This window comes from Otolemur garnettii, unplaced genomic scaffold (genome assembly GCF_000181295.1).
Source record: "Otolemur garnettii isolate 467f Iridium unplaced genomic scaffold, OtoGar3 scaffold00068, whole genome shotgun sequence".
Lineage (NCBI taxonomy): Eukaryota > Metazoa > Chordata > Mammalia > Primates > Galagidae > Otolemur > Otolemur garnettii.
The window spans coordinates 9,309,483-9,314,757 of NW_003852463.1; the positions used below are offsets into that span (position 1 = coordinate 9,309,483).

Below are 5,275 nucleotides of genomic sequence, written 5' to 3' on the forward strand. Positions count from 1 at the left end.
AACAGAAAGCACCCTTTATTGGAGGCCACCCAGGTCTGTTGATAGGTTTTTGTTTGGCAGATATGGCAGGAATGGAGGAAAAAAATGCCACAAGAATTGAAGCTATCAAGATAAAATATAATGTGTCTTCCAGTCAGTGAGGGTTTATGTCCTTACCCTTGAGAAAGGAGTCACAAGTTTTGTAAATGCAAAGGCAGTAAGAATATATTTATGATGAGAGGATGAGAAATCGAACCCATGAGTTTCTTCCCAGTGTATGGCACCCTCTGGCCACCATGTAAGGACCGAGCTGGAAAAGCTAATTCAAGGGATCTCAGGACCATTATCTTCACTCCTCAAAGATAGTTCTGAGCCAGATCTACCCTGTGCTCCCACTTCCCTGCTTCGAGTCTGGTTGAGAGGAGATATGGTTACACAAGCAATAGACTGACCACCCGGGAGCCTGGGAATTCTCTGTCTGCTCATTGCCACAACCGTCCAGGTGATGGGTAAACATGCTGAGTGAGTGAGTGATCCTGGCACTGCCCTGCCCACCCCAGAGCTCTGCATTGAGAATCAGAGTGCAATGAATGGACTGCACAAAGGCAGATGCATGGTAAAAGTGCAAGTCACCGCGTAATGACTGCCCTCGGAAAAGACTCATGCGGAATGATGTTTGATGCCTGTACTTTTGGCGATAGATTTTACAGTCTTGTCAGCGACTACAGTCAGGTTTTAGAATAGCTCTAGCACTGCAAAAACTCTCCCTCTGGTGACTCCTTAATAATCATACTCTCCATCCCACCCAACCTGACCCATCATTATAATTTTGTCACTTTGTGAATGTAAATAAAATCAGTCTATCACCTTTTGAGATTGGTTTTCCATTTAGCCCCAGGCCTTTGAGGTCCACCTAGTTGTTGCATGCATTGCATGCATCAGTAGCTTATTCTTTTTTTTTTTTTTTTATTAAATGATAGCTGTGTACATTGATGCAATCATGGGGTACAGTGTGGTTGCCAAGGAGCATTCTGTTCTGCAAATATACTGCTTTTCGTGTACCCATTCACGCATTACAGGGCTTTTGGGTTGTTCTCATTTTGGCTACTACAAATAAAGTTGCTGCAAGTCTTTGAGTATGGAGAGATATGCAAATGTGTGGTTGCAGGTTTAGATGGTAAATGTATGTTTAGCTGTGTAAGAAACTGTTTTCCAGAATAACAGTGCCATCTTATATTCCCACCAGTAATGTAGGAAAGTCCTAGTTATTCTGCATCTAGGCTAGCATTTGATATTATCAGTATTTTTATTTTAGCCATCGTAACAGTCACATAGTGATCTATATGTCCTGGTTATGATAATCTGCATTCTCTACTGGCTGATGATGTCAAACAGTTTTTCACGTATTATTTGCCATCCATATATCCTCTTCAGCGAGGTGTCTGTCAAGGTCATTTGCCCATTTTCAAATAGAAAGTAGGCTTTTGAAGTTTTTCTCTATCTTGTGACTACGGTATAATCATGAGAAGCTATAGAAGTACATCAAATTGCCTTCCAACTTTTGTGACTGGTGGTCATGCTGTGAGGGGCCACAAATCAGCATTGTTAAAAAAAAAACCCTGTCGTTTTCTTCTCATATACCTTTGCTTGGTTTCATATTCTATGCCTGTAGTCTAGGAATGTTTCTGTTTTTGTTTTCTGCCTGGGACAGGAAGGTCTCACTAATTCAGCGGGAAGAAGGGAAGACAGGAAATAGAGCCAGGACGTCTCAAAGAAAAATGAACCCAAAAAGGTGTTTTAAAGAAATGTAGCTAGACTAGAAGTTTGGTTCCTATCAAGAAATCCAGAAAATTTGATGTATAAATATTAAATACAATGTAATGGGTGATTTAGAGAATGATTAACTCATTAAAAATTAGAATGAGAATTGAGAATTTATTTTAAAAAGGAATATTTCATTCAGTTTCAGTGTGTGTTCAAAATACTACTTGACTTGCAAAGTTTCACTTTTCCTTGTCTGCATCTTTTTCTTAAATCAGGGTACACCTGAAAATTCCTCAGAAAGTGCACTGAAAGTTTTGTATCTGTGTAAATACAAAAAAAGTGAATTAATGTCATCTGTACAAAATAAATTTTATGGTAGTCTTGCTTTGAAAATCTAATACAGCAGAAATTTCTTTTAATAGAGAAGAAAATATGAAACTTAAGATGTTGAAAGATCATTGAAAGAACCCTACTATGAGTAGTAATTATTTTGAAACAAATATTTGTATTGGAATTCCTTTATTTTAAAGCTACCTGGGCATCTAGGATCTCCGCTTTGGGTTCCACACTTTAGAGACCCTGCTTCAGACAAGTCCAGGTGCTTTTCCTCCCTTCAAAAGGAAGATTCTAAGGCGGCAAGAGGAATGCCCACCTGGAGCTTGTCCTACACCACTCCCTGCAGATTCATCTTCCGTCCCAGGAACTTGGAATTCCCTGCCGGCCTAGAGGCATTGAGCCCGCACTCAGGGCCTCTGCCCCAGAACCTCTTTCATCTCCTCCAAAAGCTGAGCAGGCTTCCAGTGGACTCATTGCTAGGCCTAAGAAAATTTTTCTCTTTTTGGAGACAGAGTCTTACTTTGTCACCCTGGGAAGAGTGGCATGGCGTTGTCGTAGCTCACAGCAACCTCAAACTCTTGGGCTTGAGCAATCCTCTTGCCTCAGTCTCCAGAGTGGCTTGGACTACAGGTGCCCCCCCCCCCACAATGCCTGGCTAGTTGTTCTTTTCTACTTTTAGTAGAGACCAGGTCTTGTTCTTGCTCAGGCTGGTCTCAAACTCCTAAGCTCAAGCTATCCACCCGCCTTGACCTCTCAGAGTGCTAGGATTACAGGTGTGAGTCACTGCACCTGGCCATGCCCCAGAAATATTAAAAGTGGCTATTCTGTGGGATGTGGCTGTGGACTTAGTTTGCATTATATGGTAGGGTTCCCATTCATGCACATGAGGATTTTCCTGTCCAGAAGGGAGCCAGAGAGGGAAAGAGAAGGAGGCAGGCTTCAGTCTGGGGTGGCGGGCAGGAGGTGGGAATAATTTATACCCTAGCCCAGGCCTGCTAGTTAGAAGAACCCTGAAAGTTATCAGAAGAACATTTCAAGCTTCAACTCAAAATTCACCTATGCCACAACCGAAATATTTCCATGTCTTAAAATTTGTACAGTACACTTGACAATTTAACAGAGATTCTCCTTCTGACAACTCCTAATACTTTAGTTTGTACTGTGCAGGTTAGAAGTTAATTACATTCCATCACATTCAGTGGTGTATTATTTTATATGAGTTCTATTTTATTTTGTTTCCAACTAGACGCTAAGTTCCTAGACATAGAATACAAGACTTAGCCTCTATGGTATGTCCCTACTGTGCCCCGCAGGACCTCAAATAGAGTAGATACTAAATGCTTGTTACTTGATTGACAAACCTGTAATGCTTTATCAATAAGTTAAACAAGACTTAAGCTAAGGATTTAAAAATATGAAATAGTAGAGGGAAAAAAGTAGTTTCTCAGGCACAAAAGAAAACAGCATAACATTGGGGAAGACAGTATAAAGACAAGGGAAGGGCTTTGAGCCTCTAACTTAGTTTAGGATTGAACAGAAAAAAAATAAAGACTTTCAGACATTTGCCCTTCATGGTGTCCCACCAGTACTGCGGAGTCCTGGAGAATGGGTATCAGACCTAGATAGGATTGAGTAGACAGGGCTGGTTTCAGTTGTGACGACAAGGATAAAGCAGCAGATTTAAGTAGCTGTGTTATTTGACAGCAAACTATTCATTTATGTCCAAATTGACACTGTATCAACAGAGCAGCTCCGTGTGTAGGATGACTGCAGGCTGGATCTACTAATGCTGTGAAGGCACAATCCTCCTCTCCTTCCTGCTGCTTCTCAGACTACCATGTTTTCCTATAAGAAACCGCCACAAAAATCATTTCCTTCTTCTTTTGTTAATCAAGAACCTTAGTAAGTCTCTCTTATTTTTCTAAGGTTGAGAGAATGAATGTTTTCACAGTTGAGTGCTTTGATTCAGTAGCGTTGTACTACTTGATTTGACTGTCTTTACACCGGAGTCCTCGCTAACTGCCTGTGCTTCCAGGTCTACTGTGAGAATGCAGAGGGTGCCAAAAAATGCATGTACATTTTAAGAAAGGAAAAAGCTGCCCTGCAATTGTAATACTTGACATATGCCAATAATAACAAAAGGTGAATACAAGTCACGTTTGAGCACCTCTTATAATTGCAGAAGTCAAACGTTGACTTGAGCATTGCAACTTTAATACCGTCTTTTTCTTCCTCAAAACGTGTGTACATATTTCTGGCACCCTCTGTGCCACAGCAGTAGATCTCAATGTGTGGTCCTGGGACCATGGGGTCTCAGACTCTTCAGGAGGTTTTCAGAGTCTATGCTATTTTATAGTAAAACTAGTATGTTATCTTCTGGGTTTCATTCTTTCACAAGTATACAGTAGAGGTGCTGTGGGGAAGGGAGACAGATTTGCAAACCCTGGAGCAAGGTTCTGCCCACCTGAGGCTGCTGCTGTGCAGAGACTCCCAGGTGAAGCCACCATCACCGTGTCTGACCAGGAGGCAAAACCTTCAACCCAAGTCTTGGGGGATAAGAAGGAGGAGAATTAATTTCAAAGTCGTTGGACAGCATAGCAGTGAGATGCACTTCAAAGTGAAAATGCCAGCACATCTCAAGAAGCTCAAAGAGTCACACTGTCGAAGACAGGGAGTTCCATTGAGTTCACTTGGGTTTCTCTTTGGAGGTCAGAGAACGGCTGGTAATCAAACTCCAGGAGAACTGGGAACGGAAGAGGAAGATGTAATGGAAGTTTGTCAGGAACAAACTGGGGGCCATTCAACAGTTTAGATACTCTTTTATTATTGTTTTCTTTTCCCTCAATCCTTTTTTACTTTTAAAAATAGTTCTTTTGTAATATGATATTCAAAACAGAATTGAAAAGTGACACCCCATCTCTTTAAAACGTCTGGTAATTTGAATTCTAGGGCTCATTATCCATTATCGTTTATCGTTTGTTTTCACTGTGCTGACTTTTGGTGATCAAGCCTCGGTCCCCTTCATTTTCCTGCTCCTTTTAAAAAATTACATGTGTGCACAGAGAGGCCACTGTCTTCAGGACTGTGCATTCTCGGGCTTGTGGGGATGAATAAGATCAGCCAGTACAAGGAGTGTTCACAATGACTTTGCACTTGGCCCTGAAGTTCTAGCATGTGACTGCCCCACTCCTGGACT

At 41.5% G+C, this 5,275-nt stretch overlaps 1 pseudogene; it reads left to right on the forward strand.

Moving 5' to 3' along the window:
• Positions 1-618: 618 nt before the first annotated feature.
• LOC111726494 lies at positions 619-4,891 on the forward strand (annotated as a pseudogene).
• Positions 4,892-5,275: the final 384 nt, after the last annotated feature.